This window comes from Bos indicus x Bos taurus, chromosome 20 (assembly GCF_003369695.1).
Source record: "Bos indicus x Bos taurus breed Angus x Brahman F1 hybrid chromosome 20, Bos_hybrid_MaternalHap_v2.0, whole genome shotgun sequence".
Classification (NCBI taxonomy): Eukaryota; Metazoa; Chordata; class Mammalia; order Artiodactyla; family Bovidae; genus Bos; species Bos indicus x Bos taurus.
Genome location: NC_040095.1, coordinates 34190422 through 34209476, shown reverse-complemented (window position 1 = coordinate 34209476; position 19055 = coordinate 34190422). Strand labels below are relative to the sequence as shown.

General features: G+C 36.9%; 1 pseudogene; it reads right to left on the bottom strand.

Annotated features, from left to right (window-relative positions):
• Positions 1-5326: 5326 nt before the first annotated feature.
• LOC113879036 lies at positions 5327-17859 on the bottom strand (annotated as a pseudogene).
• Between the last annotated feature and the right edge of the window lie 1196 nt (positions 17860-19055).

The window sequence follows — 19055 nt, the reverse complement described above, 5'->3', positions numbered from 1 at the left end:
GAAGAGATAGGGAATCTACCTGATAAAGAATTCCGAATAATGATAGTGAAATTGATCCAAAATCTTGAAATCAAAATGGAATCACAGATAAATAGCTTGGAGACTAAGATCAAGAAGATGCAAGAAAGGTTTAACAAGGACCTAGAAGAAATAAAAGAGAGTCAATATAAAATGAATAATGCAATAAATGAAATTAAAAACACTCTGGAGGCAACAAATAGTAGAATAACAGAGGCAGAAGATAGGATTAGTGAATTAGAAGATAGAATGGTAGAAATAAATAAATCAGAGAGGATAAAAGAAAAACGAATTAAAAGAAATGAGGACAATCTCAAAGACCTCCAGGACATATTAAACGCTACAACATTCGAATCATAGGGGTCCCAGAAGAAGAAGACAAAAAGAAAGACCATGAGAAAATACTTGAGGAGATAATAGTTGAAAACTTCCCTAAAATGGGGAAGGAAATAATCACCCAAGTCCAAGAAACCCAGAGAGTCCCAAACAGGATAAACCCAAGGTGAAACACCCCAAGACACATATTAATCAAATTAACAAAGATCAAACACAAAGAACAAATATTAAAAGCAGCAAGGGAAAAACAACAAATAACACACAAGGGAATTCCCATTAGGATAACAGCTGATCTTTCAATAGAAACTCTTCAAGCCAGGAGGGAATGGCAAGACATACTTAAAGTGATGAAAGAAAATAACCTACAGCCCAGATTATTGTACCCAGCAAGGATCTCATTCAAATATGAAGGAGAAATCAAAAGCTTCTCAGACAAGCAAAAGTTGAGAGAATTCAGCACCACCAAACCAGCTCTCCAACAAATACTAAAGGATATTCTCTAGACAGGAAACACAAAAACAGTGTATAAACTCGAACCCAAAACAATAAAGTAAATGGCAACAGGATCATACTTATCAGTAATTACCTTAAATGTAAATGGGTTGAATGCCCCAACCAAAAGACAAAGACTGGCTGAATGGATACAAAAACAAGACCCCTACATATGTTGTCTACAAGAGACCGACCTCAAAACAGGGGACACATACAGACTGAAAGTGAAGGGCTGGAAAAAGATTTTCCATGCAAATAGTGACCAAAAGAAAGCAGGAGTAGCAATACTTATATCAGATAAAATAGACTTTAAAACAAAGTCTGTGAAAAGAGACAAAGATGGTCACTACCTATTGATCAAAGGATCAATCCAAGAAGAAGATATAACAATTATAAATATATATGCACCCAACACGGGAGCACCGCAATATGTAAGACAAATGCTAACAAGTATGAAAGGAGAAATTAACAATAACACAATAATAGTGGGAGACTTTAATACCCCACTCACACCTATGGATAGATCAACTAAACAGAAAATTAACAAGGAAACAGAAATATTAAATGATACAATAGACCAGTTAGACCTAATTGATATCTATAGGACATTTCATCCCAAAACAATGAATTTCACCTTTTTCTCAAGTGCACATGGAACCTTCTCCAGGATAGATCACATCCTGGGCCATAAATCTAGCCTTGGTAAATTCAAAAAAATAGAAATCATTCCAAGCATCTTTTCTGACCACAATGCAGTAAGATTAGATCTCAATTACAGGAGAAAAACTATTAAAAATTCCAACATATGGAGGCTGAACAACACCCTGCTGAATAACCAACAAATCACAGAAGAAATCAAAAAAGAAATCAAAATTTGCATAGAAACTAATGAAAATGAAAACACAACAACTCAAAACCTGTGGGACACTTTAAAAGCAGTCCTAAGGGGAAAGTTCATAGCAATACAGGCATACCTAAAGAAACAAGAAAAAAGTCAAATAAATAACCTAACCCTACACCTAAAGCAACTAGAAAAGGAAGAAATGAAGAACCCCAGGGTTAGCAGAAGGAAAGAAATCTTAAAAATTAGGGCAGAAATAAATACAAAAGAAACAAAAGAGACCATAGCAAAAATCAACAAAGCCAAAAGCTGGTTCTTTGAAAGGATAAATAAAATTGACAAACCATTAGCCATACTCATCAAGAAACAAAGGGAGAAAAATCAAATCAATAAAATTAGAAATGAAAATGGAGAGATCACAACAGACAACACAGAAATACAAAGGATCATAAGAGACTACTATCAACAATTATATGCCAATAAAATGGACAACGTGGAAGAAATGGACAAATTCTTAGAAAAGTACAACTTTCCAAAACTGGACCAGGAGGAAATAGAAAATCTTAACAGACCCATCACAAGCATGGAAATTGAAACTGTAATCAAAAATCTTCCAGCAAACAAAAGCCCAGGTCCAGACGGCTTCACAGCTGAATTCTACCAAAAATTTAGAGAAGAGCTAACACCTATCCTGCTCAAACTCTTCCAGAAAATTGCAGAGGAAGGTAAACTTCCAAACTCATTCTATGAGGCCACCATCACCCTAATACCAAAACCTGACAAAGAACCCACAAAAAAAGAAAACTACAGGCCAATATCACTGATGAACATAGATGCAAAAATCCTTAACAAAATTCTAGCAATCAGAATCCAACAACACATTAAAAAGATCATACACCATGACCAAGTGGGCTTTATCCCAGGGATGCAAGGATTCTTCAATATCCGCAAATCAATCAATGTTATACACCACATTAACAAATTGAAAAACAAAAACCATATGATTATCTCAATAGATGCAGAGAAAGCCTGACAAAATTCAACACCCATTTATGATAAGAACTCTCCAGAAAGCAGGAATAGAAGGAACATACCTCAACATAATAAAAGCTATATATGACAAACCCACAGCAAACATTATCCTCAATGGGGAAAAATTGAAAGCATTTCCTCTAAAGTCAGGAACAAGACAAGGGTGCCCACTTTCACCATTACTATTCAACATAGTTTTGGAGGTTTTGGCCACAGCAATCAGAGCAGAAAAAGGAATAAAAGGAATCCAAATTGGAAAAGAAGAAGTAAAACTCTCACTGTTTGCAGATGACATGATCCTTTACATAGAAAACCCTAAAGACTCCACCAGAAAATTACTAGAACTAATCAATGATTATAGTAAAGTTGCAGGATATAAAATCAACACACAAAAATCCCTTGCATTCCTATACACTAATAATGAGAAAACTGAAAGAGAAATTAAGGAAACAATTCCATTCACCATTGCAACAGAAAGAATAAAATACTTAGGAATATATCTACCTAAAGAAACTAAAGACCTATATATAGAAAACTATAAAACACTGGTGAAAGAAATCAAAGAGGACACTAATAGGTGGAGAAATATACCATGTTCATGGATTGGAAGAATCAATATAGTGAAAATGAGTATACTACCCAAAGCAATTTATAGATTGAACGCAATCCCTATCAAGCTACCAAAGGTATTCTTCACAGAGCTAGAACAAATAATTTCACAATTTGTATGGAAATACAAAAAACCTTGAATAGCCAAAGCTATCTTGAAAAAGAAGAATGGAACTGGAGGAATCAACCTACCTGACTTCAGGCTCTATTACAAAGCCACAGTTATCAAGACAGTATGGAACTGGCACAAAGACAGAAATATTGATCAATGGAACAAAATAGAAAGCCCAGAGATAAATCCACGCACCTATGGACACCTTATCTTTGACAAAGGAGGCAAAAATATACAATGGATTAAAGACAATCTCTTTAACAAGTGGTGCTGGGAAAACTGGTCAACCACTTGTAAAAGAATGAAACTAGAACACTTTCTAACACCTTACACAAAAATAAACTCAAAATGGATTAAAGATCTAAATGTAAGACCAGAAACTATAAAACTCCTAGAGGAGAACATAGGCAAAACACTCTCCGACATACATCACAGCAGGATCCTCTATGACCCACCTCCCAGAATATTGGAAATAAAAGCAAAAATAAACAAATGGGACCTAATTAAACTTAAAAGCTTCTGCACAACAAAGGAAACTATTAGCAAGGTGAAAAGGCAGCCTTCAGAATGGGAGAAAATAATAGCAAATGAAGCAACGGACAAACAACTAATCTCAAAAATATACAAGCAACTCCTACAGCTCAACTCCAGAAAAATAAATGACCCAATCAAAAAATGGGCCAAAGAACTAAATAGACATTTCTCCAAAGAAGACATACAGATGGCTAACAAACACATGAAAAGATGCTCAACATCACTCATTATCAGAGAAATCCAAATCAAAACCACCATGAGGTACCATTTCATGCCAGTCAGAATGGCTGCGATCCAAAAGTCTACAAGCAATAAATGCTGGAGAGGGTGTGGAGAAAAGGGAACTCTCTTACACTGTTGGTGGGAATGCAAACTAGTACAGCCACTATGGAGAACAGTGTGGAGATTCCTTAAAAAACTGGAAATAGAACTGCCTTATGATCCAGCAATCCCACTGCTGGGCATACACACTGAGGAAGCCAGAAGGGAAAGAGACACGTGTACCCCAATGTTCATTGCAGCACTGTTTATAATAGCCAGGACATGGAAGCAACCTAGATGCCCATCAGCAGATGAATGGATAAGAAAGCAGTGGTACATATACACAATGGAGTATTACTCAGCCATTAAAAAGAATACATTTGGGTCAGTTCTAATGAGATGGGTGAAACTGGAACCTATTATACAGAGTGAAGTAAGCCAGAAAGAAAAACACCAATACAGTATACTAACACATATATATGGAATTTAGAAAGATGGTAACAATAACCCTGTGTACGAGACTGCAAAAGAGACACCGATGTATAGATCAGTCTTATGGACTCTGTGGGAGAGGGAGAGGGTGGGGAGATTTGGGAGAATAGCATTGAAACATGTATAATATCATGTATGAAACGAGTCGCCAGTCCAGGTTCGATGCACGGTACTGGATGCTTGGGGCTGGTGCACTGGGACGACCCAGAGGGAGGGTAGGGGAGGGAGGAGGGAGGAGGGTTTAGGATGGGGAACGCGGGTATACCTGTGGCGGATTCATTTCGATATTTGGCAAAACTAATACAATATTGTAAAGTTTAAAAATAAAATAAAAAAAAAAAACTGTCAGTTCACGCCCACCTATATGAATATGTAAAAGCCCTGTGTTTAAAACCCCCTTACCTCCTACCTCATCATCCCTGTGCCAGTGCCTCCCTTGGCTGGGTCCAATTCTCCCTTGAGGTGCTTTTTCTGTTTTTTCTGCTTTTTCTGTTATTTTTCAATAAACTTGTTTGTGCCACAGGTAAGACCTCAGATTCTTCTTTGTGTCCGTACCAAGAGCCAAGGTCCACAAAGGAAGATCTTCTTTGACCCTCTCCCTACCCAGTAATAGTTTCAAAACATGAATTTAACACAAGGAATTGGCTACATAGGTTTTGGAAGAGTAAGGAACAAAAAGAAGGAGGTGGGATCAATTCATAAACTTTCCTTTGAATGTGATTAGAGATTTCATGGGTTTGATCTTCATGATTCAAAGTGTTTACTAACTTTCCCACCAAATAATCATCAACAGTAACTCTTGGAGATGCCTTTCTAATAAATATTGTTCATAAATTCCAACAGAAGCTGCACTTAAAATCTTTGGTGTGGTTGGTTTGATGTTTTCCATCTCTCTGTTGACTTGATAAAACTTCTAGCTGCTACTGGTCTATAACCTGGTATCCTTTCACTGTCATTCAGAAGAAGAGATGTGCCTGACCTCCAGTTTGCTGCATGTAATCTTTAAAAAATTGGAGTTCACACTGCCTATAAGAATGTATGTTGATGTATGGCAAAACCAATACAATATTGTAAAGTAAAAAAATAATAATAATAACATAAAATAAAAAAGAATGCTGTCCAGGGGAACTATGCAAAGTTTCCCAAAATCTGCTGCCAGTTTCAACATTCATTTCTTTGTCTGACTGCAACCATTGTATTTTTGAACCACATACTTCTTTACAAATAATAAGCTATTTATTTGATTTTTCATGGTGTTGATATCATTACCAGCTGTATCTAGAGATCGAAGATACTGTAATTCTTCTGCTGCTTTACTTCTGACAGCTTCTAGCTCTCCAATATTGTCGCTCAATTTAATGATGTTAATAAAGTCCTCATACTTTCAATCAGAATCACAGATCATCCATAAGATATATTGATTAATATAATCAGGACATTGAGTTGATTTATTAATGGAAGAAGGATTTCCCATGCAAGGATTTTCCTGACAAAGATCACATGATCTTGTTCTGGAAATCTCCAGGAGGTAGCAATAAATACAAGAAGACCTCACACAAAGCCCTTAGGAATCCTTCTTCATCTTTGAGAGAAGTGCACAGCACAGTAGGTCATGACAAATGTCCTTTTGCATTTCAGCTTCAAAGAAGGTATCTACGAGATCTTCTTCTGTACCTTTCACTTGATCATCTTTTTCTGTTATCTTTTGTTGAGCCTTTCTGAGTACTTGAGATGAAAGATTTTATCCTTCCTTCAGTCAGACTGCATTTTATGTGCACATGTTAGCTGAGCTGGATATGTTAAAAGACTCTAGTTTCAGAGGATTGGATGAGGCTGATGGAGAATCTTTTAATGGATCTCCTAAAGGAAGCATAACTTTATCTTTAGATGACCTTTCCTAAGTATCCTCTGCTGATTCAGTACAACTTCATACTTACATTTCAGACACTGGTGTTTGTAATGATCATGACAAGACATGCCCATTATATAACATCACTATGTACTGGCACAACCTCAACAGTGAGAAGATGTGGAAAACCTACTGCTGTCACAGTGACTTTCACAACTTCCACACGAGGAAGCTACGGAAGCAAAAGGAAGAAGGCATGACACCATGATGTGAGGCTGCTAGAACTACTGGGCTTGAACCCTTTAGCCTGCACCTGCTGCTGTGCTGTTACTAGAATCATTTGTCACAGTCACTCCTGGATTGCTGAAGAGGGGTCATATCCATCAAAGTGGGGATCTATCAAAGGTATGACCTCTACCAGATTCCTGTGGTCAAGAATCACACAACTCTCAACATATCCACCACAATACTGTAATCCAATTCCCCTACCTTTTCTCACTAGTGCCTCTTATTTACAGAACCTAATATGAATTGAGTTTTCATAGGAGGCTGGTAAATGCTATCTGCAGATTCCTGTTCTGCAAAAATACAGAGCAGAGTCCAGAGGGAAATGGGACCTGAGAATATCCAGATACTTGTCCAGCACAGGAGGCAATCTGCTACTCCACCCACAATGAGTTGTTTTTCTATTAATAGTGTTAGAAGTAGCTGCCTGCACATCCTCCACACTTTTTCAACTGGTGCTTTTTGTTTCCTGCAGCACATAGTGATGGGTCAAGTGAACAATCTAACCCTTTAAACTGACCTGATCTGATTGGCCCACAGGGAAGAGAAAGACATTTAGGGACTTACCACTTCAATCCTATTGTCAACTTGTGTAATGGAAAGGAAAAGCAAAGCATAATACTAAAGAGTAAGTGTGTGCTATTGGACAGTTCTTTGAAATCTATTAATAGAACACTGCATCAGGAAATTAATCATCTCAGTAGAAGAGAATCCAATCCCTGTTCTCTTGATCTCTGGTTGATGTTCCTGCAATAGCTGAACATCAGCCTAGAGGACAGAAAATAAGAAAGTATAGGAGATCAAATCATGCAGTAGGGAAATGTTTCCTTATCCTTGAGAATATTTAGCTCAGATTGCAAACCTAAATAGAGAAACTTGCTTAATTTATTTTTCTTAAACACAAAATGTGCTGTGCTGTGTACTAAGTCACTTCATTTATGTCTGATTCTTTGTGACCCCATGGACTGCAGCCCTCCAGGCTCCTCTATCCAAGGGATTCTCCAGGCAAGAATACTGGAGTGGGTTGCTGTGCCCTTCTCCAGGGATTGAACCTGCATCTCTTACATCTCCTGCATTGGCAGGTGAGTGCTTTACCATCAGTGCCACCGGGGAAACCCTAAATACAAAATAGCTACAAAGTAATATTTACAAATTATATATAAGGTATAAAGTAAAAACACAATAGACACCTGAATATTTTGTTTCACTCTCCCTCCCTTCTTCCACTATTCTCAATTCTGCATTTATAACAATTGCTCATTGTTAGAATATTATGAAGTATGTTTGTATCCCCGAATAAGGCACTTCTTTATTTTGCATATTTTAATATTCATGTAAATGAATTATAATCTATATAATCTTGTAAAATAAACACATTTACTTTAAAATATGTTCTACTATTAAATTTTAATCTTTCATGTAGCTATGTTTTATTCATATTCATTGCTGAGTAATATTTCTATTTCAATTTTAAATATAATGAGTCAAAATTTCATGCTTCATTTATTCTTTCAGCTCTTTGTGGATTTTGCTTTTTGTTTCAATTTCTTTTAATATTCAGACAGTTCTGCTACAGAATCTTTGTCTTCAAATCCTAATGCAAATAAGCAGTTGTGAGTGTATCCTCAAAGATAGATAGAATTTCTGAATAACAAGAAATACTGCATGCATTTAATTTTAAGAATTTAAATCTGTTTTCCAAAGTGGATGAACACACTTAAAATCCTTCCAGCTGCTTCTCCTTCTCATTAATACTTAATTTTTTCCCACTTAATTTTTTTTCCAGTGTGGTTCTGTTATTTTCAGAACATTTATCAGAATATTGGCCAGTATAGATTATGACCAAATGACCAATTGAAAAATTCATGCTATGACTGTCATTAGTTTGCAACTGGAATATATGGCTTTCTGAGAGTGCTTTGGCATTCTGATAGAGTCAATACATACAAAATAAAATTTAAGATGTGTCTCAAAGAGAAATTTTTAAAAATTATAAATTATTGAAACAAATATTTTCATGTATTAAACATCTTCCAAGGCTGGATTTTTGTGCAAGGGTATTTTTACTTATAAAAGATGGCAACATGGTGATGTTTAATTCACTTTTAAAGGTTGATCTCAGATGTTGTGTACAGTTATCTGGTCAAGTAAGTAAACTGTCAAATAGATTACATGCAAAGAATAGGTCACAAACTCCACAGATGCGACCATCAGCTTTCAGTTTGCTAAAAGAAGCTGTATTTGTTCCTAGTTCAATGCCTTCCAGAATTATTAAAAAATTCATCAAACACAGTAAAGGGTTTTTTTACCCATTTTATCTGCAGATTGACAGACAGAGTTTTGAATTATATGTTAAAGTACACTGAAATAAAATATTACTTTGATAAGCTAATTATGAGGTATACTTTTATATTAGGCTTCTTGAGGAATTATAATATCAACAATACTCATAAGTACATTAGCATTCATGCTACAGGATGGAGGATGAATTAGTTATTCTTGTTCAAAAATAATTTATAAATTTCTAAATCTACAGAGTTAGGGCATGTGTTGAAAAAATACAGATAAATATAAGCCTGAACATATATGGGTATGAATCTGTGCTATTATTTTCAGAAATATAGAGAAACAAATGTAGATAAATTCTGTTTACTTTGTTTATGGTCTTATTTCCTTCAAATATCACAATATAATCACAAATAGAATAAAATTTCAAGTAGATAAAGGCATTAAATGTGAATCCTTCCTAATTTTCATTTAATTCTTATTAAAAACTTTGTCAAGTTCAATTTAAGATCACAGAGCTTCTGTCACACTGTGAGATAAACATTTTTTCATTAACCCTTTCAATACATTTAGAATATGAAGGAATAATCCTTTGGGGTGAGAAAGTACACTAGTAAAATTTTTATGGAGGGTATAAAGACACTTTTTTCCTGAGTCTCATCTTTATTTGGTCAAGTTCCTTCCTGATAATGCAGCCATGTGAACAGAGAAACCACAGGACATCACCCAGCCTCCCAAAGCACCCTTTCCAGTAAACAAGGAACCGAAAGTCCTCCTCCTCCCCTGTCATTTCATGTCACGATGGAGACAGCATGGATGCCAGGACAGTGGCCAAGCCCCTCCAAAATGCTCCTCCTCCCCAATCACAAAGCAGAGTGAGAACTTGACTCAGGGGCTGAGAACCTCATACGGATGTGTCACTGGGTTGTAGGGAGCTGGGTGGAAAGGAAAGACTGTCTTCAAAATTCAAAACTTATTAAAAGTTTAACATTTATGTAAGTTTACATAAGACTTAAATGTTTATACAAGACTCAGTCATTTCACTTCCAAATTGAAGCCATGCAAGGAAGAATGGAAGTAGGAAAATACAAAAGCTTCTGAAGATGACTCATCCAGGACATTTTCTGTTAAGGGTTGCATAGAAATTAGCTTTAGGTGGAGACTGTGTGAGAACAAGAAAGAAGAAATTATTAAAAGCTTTGCCCACATGACTGATTTAGCAGAAAAGGAGAAAGTGACTGTGCAGAAGCCACTGGGGTGACTGGGAGACAATGGCCAGAACAATGCCAATGAGCAGGTGAGAGGGGTTAAGATCAGTGGATTAACTGAGTTGACAATGGGTGGATTGTCCATCATGTATATGTAGAGTGCAGAAGCAGTAGGCATGCAAGTGGAGACTAGATTTTGTGGAAGGAAGGGGAGTAGTTTTCATCTGTATGTCACAACAGGTTTGTGACCAAATGACCTACTGAAAAATTCATGCTATGACTGACTGTCATTAGTTTGCAACTAGAATGTATGATTTTCTGAGAGTGCTTTGGCATTCTGATAGAGTCAATGCATACAAAATAAAATTTACAATGTGTCTCAAAGAGAAGTTTTTAAAAATTATGTTATTAAAACAAATATTTTCATTTATTAAACATCTTCCAAGACTGAATGAGAAGAAAAAAGATGCTGAAGATTTAAGATAACAAAAGGATGAGAAGGATAAAAATAATGATGTAGGTGGGAAAAATAACTTGCAGTAGGCTTTCCAGAAATTGCTGAATGGTCACCCAATATTTAAGGTCATGTGTTTAAAGAAGGGTCACTTACTACACTGGTGAGATTATGGCACCTGCTCAGGTGATGAGCTCAGGCATGGAACAGATGACTGTTGGATTGAACTAAGGTCAACATTTTGTTCTGATACATATCATGGAAGCAGGAGGGCAAGGGAGTAAAGATAGTTTGAGAGGAGGAGATTTGGGGCTGTCCCATGAAATCTGATTTGGATAAGTAGGGGCATGAGGAGACAAGGTTCAGCTCAGTTCGGTTCAGTCTCTCAGTCGTGTCCAACTCTTTATGACCCCATGGACTGCAGCACGCCAGTCTTCCCTGTCCATCACCAACTCTCTGATCTTACTCAAACTCATGTCCATTGAATCAGTGATGCCATCCAATCATCTCATCCTCTGTCTCCTTCTCCTGCCTTCAATCTTTCCCAGCACCAGGGTCTTTTCCAATGAGTCAGTTCTTCACATCAGGTGGCCAAAGTATTGGAGTTTCAGCTTCACTATCAGTCCTTTTAAAAATGGAAGTATCAATGGACAGGAGATGCCTGTGTGGTGGTCATTTCCAAAGCGGTTTCGTAAGTGAACTCAGGGATGGAAACCACCTCTTATTTATGCCAATGAAACAGCAAATTATTGTGATGAAAAATGGTAAACATACAGTGAATTGTGGACTTTTTAAAAGAAACTCCTTGCTAAGATGCAAAGAATTCCAAGTGACTTAACAGTACAGTTGGTGAAGGAAGGTGTTTTCCAAAAGAATGTTGCTCTTATGGTTAACTAGGAAAAACTAAGACAAACTGCTCTCCATTCAGGCAAATAGAGGAACAGGGAAGATCTGATGTTGTGTATCAGTGTACATCTGCTGTGATAGCTGGAAACCTTTAGCTTTGAATGTAAGCAGTACTACATAGATTTCTCTTACACTGAGTAACTCCAGAAATAAGAAGGTCAAGTTATTCAGCATGGCTCATTTTTCATCTTGTTCTGAACTTGGCAAAACTTTGCAAAATTCAGAGCTCCTGTTGAATTCTTAAGGGCACTGGAGCCTTGGCTCAGATGCATGAGCAAAATGGGAAATGGCCCCTTTGTCCTTTGGTCAATAAATTCAAACCAAATAAGGGCCAAGCTGGAACAGACTGGATGTGCAAACTTCCAAAGAGAGACCACAACATGCACAGAGCCACGCCACTTCAGCATTTCCCCCATTCCTCAAAAGTAGGAAGCCTGATGAATCGGTGGTAGTTCTACTCAGCTCAAGTCATGCTCTTTCCATGCAACCATGATTACATTCTAATTAAAAAGGAAAGTTTTGGGAACTTAGCTTTTGGAGTAAAAAATTTTAGGAATGGTGAGGTCTTTATAAAGTATTAAATCAAAAAGGCAAGACTTTTTTTTTCTAATGAATTCTTTTTTTAATCTTTTTATTTTATTTTTAATTAATTTATTTATTTTAATTGGAGGCTAATTGCTTTACAGTATTATAGTGGCTAACATGGAGCTATTTATCTCAGGGTGAGGACAGTTGAAACTCACCTTTATTTATCTAAAGTTGTATGAAATCACATCTAAGTAATTATTCCTCCCTCTAATGGTCACTACCTCAACTTCCAACAATGTGTTTAATATGCTGTTAGCTTTCTATTCCTTGATTCTTATTTCACTACCACCACAGTCTACCTCTCCTTGCAGTTAAAATCTTTCAATAGCTCTCATTGCTATAGAAAACAATACAAAATCTTTTTAGCCTGGTATTAAAGGATAACCCATTGACTCAAAATCTATAACAATATTTACAATGTATATGCAATGTTCTAAGAAATGCTATGATGGGTGAGATAGGTAAAGTCTCTGTGTTTACATTATAAGAGGAACAGGAGGAATGGAGAACATTTCAATAACATTCAAGTCCTATTTGCTGTTGTTTAATTGCTAAGTCGTGTCTGACTCTTTTGTGACCCCATGGACTGTAGCCCACGAGGCTCCTCTGTCCATGGAATTTCCCAGGCAAGAATACTGGAGCAGACTGCCATTTTCTTCTCCAAGGGATCTTCCTGTTCCAGGGATCAAACACGCATCTCCTGCACTGGTAGGTGGATTCCTTACCACTTGTACCACCAGGAAAGCCCTAGGGTTCTATAGCACCATTAGAAAGGGGTAATGCATGCCATCTCATTTAATCTTTAAAACAATCTCATAAAAAAGAGGCAATCTTATTTTCATTTTACAGTTAAGAAAATTGAGGCTCAGATTAAGTAACTTGCCAATTTTCACTCAACCAGCAAGAGATGTGGCCAGTGTGAATATATCGCAACTTGGCTTCACAGACCTTAACCATTAAGTCTATTCCTTCCAGTACAAGTCTTCTAAGTCTATCCCTTCCTGAATACCTGATTGCATTCAGGTATGCACAAAATTTCACCCTTACTATTTGCAACACCAAACACAAATGTGCCCAGAATAAAGAAATGTTAATGTTTTAAATGGGCCTGGCGTGCTGCGATTCACGGGGTTGTAGAGTCGGACACGACTAAGCGACTGAACTGAACTGAACTGAACTGAATGTTTTAAATGGCTTCTTTTGGATAACTGGATATAAAGAGTCTCTGAGAAACATTTTTCTTGGTGATTTTCATATTCTTGTATAGATTGTGTATTCTTCATATAAGTGATTTTTCTTGCTTGTTTGTTTTGTTGATTCACTGACTGTTCTAAATCCTGGGAATCCTGAGAAACCAAGTACATTTTCCATTTTAAAATAAAAACCACAACATGTCAAACTTACTAAAATGGTAGAAATCTTATACTAAATATAACTTTTGAAATTCATAAATAATTCTGTCACTGTATTTGTTTACAACATTTATTCAAGAGTTAAATATCATATCAAAGTTGCAACTAACTTTAGATTTACAGAGATGAAAACTGTAGTCTACCAAAGAAATAACCAAATAAGAACTTGATATGGGTTGTTTAAAACTGATTCAATTTTGAAAACTCCCAAGTTGGAAAATGATTCATAGCGCTAAGCTTTGGAGAAAAAAAATAAATGCACATCGTCATTTTGTTATGCAGTAATGAAAACACAAGTGTAGATGTAGGGCATATTTTTAAATTCCTGCATCTTATCTTCATAAAAACCATCTCAAAGTTCTCTAGCATTTCATTCTCAAAGCTATCTTTCCAATCTGACAGTTACAAACTATATTTGTAACTAAAATAATAATGCATAATGACAGATTAATTAAGTCAGAAAACAAAATGCAAAAGCACCTTTTAATATCTTTCTTTACCCGTAAGCACACTTCTGGCCCACCCTATATCTTCACCAGTGTGACCTGCCACAAGTATTTCTGTGTCCTTTGGTCAGAGATGTTATTAAAATAACATGCAGATTCAAGGGGAGAAACGTGCTCTTCTCTGGTTGGTAAGGAAAGAACTGTTTGGTTTGGTTTAATTAGGTTTTCATTTAGACACATGAAATAGATTTTACCTTAAGATGATAAGTTAAAAAAAGAGGCACATTAAGCAACTGGCTGAGACACCAGTACTTAGGGTAATCTGACAGTACTCTTTGTATTAAAATTTATTGGATTAAATCAAGATGATAATGAGGAAGAAATAAAGACAGTGACGTAGGAAGATGCCGAATTCACCTCCTGCTACGAGCACTTCAAAGCTACATCGATACATGGAGCAATTCTCATTGAAAGCAAACTGCAGTCCGGTAGAAAATCTCTTAGACACCCAAGGCTGTTACAAAGATTCACACAAAGTCAGGTCAGAGGGGAAGGGAAGCAACTGGGTTAGGACCCACGCCCCTAGGAGGGACACAGACCAGGAAGGAGATTACCTGGGCTGGGAGATCCTCCCTGGGGAGTGAGCAGTTGCATCCAGCCTTGGGATTGGAAACCAGGAGGATGAGTCCCCTTAGCTGGTTTGCAAACCCGTGGGATGGACTGATAGCAGGGCTGTAAGAAATACAGACTCTGCTCGTGAAGAGTACATGCATACATGCTCACTCCAGAAACAAAGTGGAGGAAGCAAACAGAAACTGCTTAGGACTCTGACTGATTACTCATGAGAGCCCAGCACATGCCCCCAGACCACGCTCACTGCCCACTCTGGCCCCAGCTCCAGCACTCTCCCCCCAGGGCAGAGGGGCTAATGCTGGAAGTAGCCAGGACACACACCAACAGAGAACAGAACCAGCTTGGACTCAACCCTCAGGGCTTTTGCTCCAGCAGCTTGGTACCTGAACACATCTCTCCCTCCCCAGTAATGTGCTATTGGCCACTGAGCAGAGGAGAAGGCTTGGCTGTGGCTTTAGTCCCTCCATATCCATTTATATGTCCTAGCAATGTGATATCTGAAAGCACACCTGTGGGAAGACAAACTAGTGCTCACTTAAGATCCAGCTCTCCCGCCAAAGCCACTGGGCACATGCAGACTGTACAGGAACACTGCCACACAAGGACACCCCTTCAAGACTAAGATAGGTAACTGTTTCACCTAACATCACAGAAACAAAAGTTAAGCAAAATGAGAAGACAGAGGAATTTGTTTCAAACTAAAGAATAAATGAAAAAAAAAAAAAAAAAAACAACTAATGAAACAGAGATAAACGACTTACCAGATAAAGAGTTTAAAACATTAATAATATTGGGCTGCCAAAAAGTTCTTTGAATTTTTCTGTCCCATTTTATGGAATAACCTGAATGAACTTTTTGCCAAATTCAATAAGAATGCTAGCCGAACCAGCGAAAAAAATAGATGAACACAGCAAGAATTTTAACAAGGAACTAGAAAATTCAAAAAAGAACCAGTCAGAACTGAAGAATACAATAATTGAAATGGAAGACATGCTAGAAGGTATTAACAGAAGATAAGGTGATACAGAAGAAAGCATAAGTGACCTGAATGACAGAATAATGGAAATCATCCAATCAAAACAGCCCAAAGAAATACAAATTTTAAAATGAGAACAGTTCAAGGGACCTTGAGACATCAAATGAACCAACATCAAAGTTATAGGACTCCCAGAAGGAAAAGAGAGAGAGAAAAGAGTCAACAAAATATTTGCTGAAATTACAGCTGAAAATGTCCCAAACTGGAAGAAGGAAACATATAAGCAAGTACAGGAATCACAGACTCCCAAACAAAGAGACCCACAGCAAGATGTATCATAATTAAAATGGCCAAAGTTCAAGAGAGAATTCTAAAGGCAGCAAAAGAAAAACAAAAAAAAAATCATATGAAGGGAACTCTCATTAGGCCATTAGCCAATTTTTATGGAGAAATTTGGCCAACCAGAAGGGAGTGGCATTTTAATACATGAGCTGAATGGAATAAATCTGTAACTTCGGATACCCAGCAAGATTTCATTTAAAATTGAAAGAGAAATAAATAACTTCTCAGAAAAGCAAAAGCTAAGAGTTCACCAAGACTAAACCTGCCTTAAAGAAATGTTAAAGGATCTTTTCCAAGTGAAATAGAGAAAGGCCACAGCAAGAGGTCAGAATCTATAGGAAAGGAAAATCCCAGTAATAAATGCAAATATACAGTGAAGATAATAACAACAATCGACATGGCAATTATAGCAATGACGTGATAGGAATAGGAGCATAGTTTACTCTGCTCTTTCTCTGACTCTCTCCTATTCCTTGGCTTGTTCTTCTTCATATACATATTCTAGTTAGCACAGATTGCTAGGAAGACTTTCATAGACCATGTAACTCTGAGGCTTTTATTTCGAGATTCATAAACAGACGTTAAGAAAGATCCAGAGTCCTCTCTGAAATTGAATGGTATTTGTTTATATATAGGTATGTTCATTTTTCTGGAAATTGAAACCCATTCTCAGTGTTCCAATAATTAAGAACAAAATTCTAAGCCAACATATACTTATTCTATAAATGAGGCAACTGAAGTCCAGAGAAATGGACTTCAGGTCCACAAATGAGATTCAGGTCAGGTATTACAGTGAGTTGATCTGAAAGCATTTACCTACATCCTTAAATTTAGGTTAAGTATTTTTAAAAATGCATTTTTGCCTCAAACATCACACTGGTTTAAGTATATCTTATGTAGAAAGAATGATGAAATTGAATTTTAATGTAGAGTGAAGAGGTACTAACATACCTGAGAGTGGATGGGTGAAATAAGATTTACGCAGATTTCTGAAACCGACACCTAATATTTTCTCAGAAATTGCTTTAAGACGTAACGCTTTTTTAAAGCTTTAGGAGATGATAGAAGAAAACAGAAAAATATTCTTGAAGGATGTTAAGGGACAGGGTGTGCTATTTTGTGTCCTGAGTTACCCAGCCCAGAAATGTGTGAGCCACTTTCTATCCTGTACTCTTCCTCACCTGCCAGTTGGTTCCACCACTTTAATCTCTCTCTCCTGGGTTTGTCTCCCCTTTGTCTGTCAATACCTTAATGCACGGCATCCTTATTTTCACCTGGACTATAGACACAACATCCAGACTAAGTCTGTATTTTGTTTTGTTGCTTTAAGTCTGCCAGCTCCCCCATCTCTCCATTCGTTCACTCTTATATTGTCAAAGGTCTGCTTTTAAGACTGAACTCACATCCTTTTACATAACTCTTTCCTGGACACTCCATTCTCTTACCACATTCCAAAACAATCCTTCCTACAGGGCATTCAGACACCTACTGATATTAATAAACTTGCCATACTTTTTCAGGTCTCTGCATCTTGTTTTTTCATATTTCTTTGCTAGAAATCATCACCCTAGTCCTCCCTCCCACAGAGACTCAGCTCAGGCATTTTCAAATTGAAGAAGTCTTTCTGGACACTTATCTCCTACTCTTGCCTCATGGTGCTGCTGATTCAGGTGTCTCTTCTCTGAAATTCAATGACCTCTCCACCAGAGCATCACTTGTACAATGAACACTCTGATTCTCACGCCATGTCCCCAGTCACACTAAATTTCTTCATACAGTTATCATACCCTGCTTACTTTCATAACCCTGAAGCACACAAAACAGGTGAACAAAATTGAAAAATGTTCAACTTAAATTTGTATCAGTTCTCTTTATCTTTGTACCAAAGCCATAAAGCTGACTATATATTTTATTCAGTTGGCCCCAATCAGTGTTTTTCTTGGAAGTTTAAGGGAACACAGTCTTTTAAATAATAGCCAGTGTTAATAGTTAGTATTTGTAGTGTGCTCCCTATGGACCCAGGAACAATACCAACTATTTTACAACCATTATGTCTTTTTAACCTTGAAACATAGCCCTACTTTATGCATATAAAGACTGAGGCCCAGGGTATTCAAATGAATTAATTTCTCAAGGTTTCCCAATCAAAAAATGCAGAATCAGAACTTAACCACAGTTTAGTTGATGTCCTCAAATGCTATACTGCATATGGAGTACCTAGTGTACCATTTTATGAAGTAGAATTTAACTACAAATATCTGATCTCTTTCCCTATGCAGTAAAATTCCACTCTAAGTGTCTATTCATTTCTTTTTACATTTTAAAAGCAAGCCCAGAGAATGCACCTATTTAGTTTAGTGATGAGCTCATACATTATTTCATCTTGGCAACAATTTAAAATCAAAAGGTAGCAATATAAATAACACATCTAAAAGCATACATAACAATGGAAGCAAATAGATATTTATAGAGAATACCATGGCATCATAAACTTTTCAGAGAACCATCAGAGTGATAAAATCTTTGGCATTATCTCAGTTTAATCCTTAAGATTTTTGGACTGTATGTAGATTAGGAAAATGTAGGTACTCATTTTGTATATGGGTGCAAACACTAAGGGCCCAGAAAGGCCGAGTGCCATTGTAAGAGTGATTGCATACTTTGTAAGAGTGAAGTCTACAACTAATGTCTCCTGGATTACAGTCCACTATTAGTTAGCTTTGAGAGAATAGGAAGATAAGCCCTCCTCACCCTTTAAAATAACAACCTTAAAAAAAAAAAAGAAACAAGAAAACACTCTTTGCATCCCATCCCCTTTGACTTGCAGAAACCAGGCCCATTCCTGTCAAACTACACCCCTCCAAAACCCACCCCCAGCTCTCACTCCCTTCTCCCACCCTAGAATCTCAGTAATTCATTCCTTAAATCACATGTGTGAAGCTT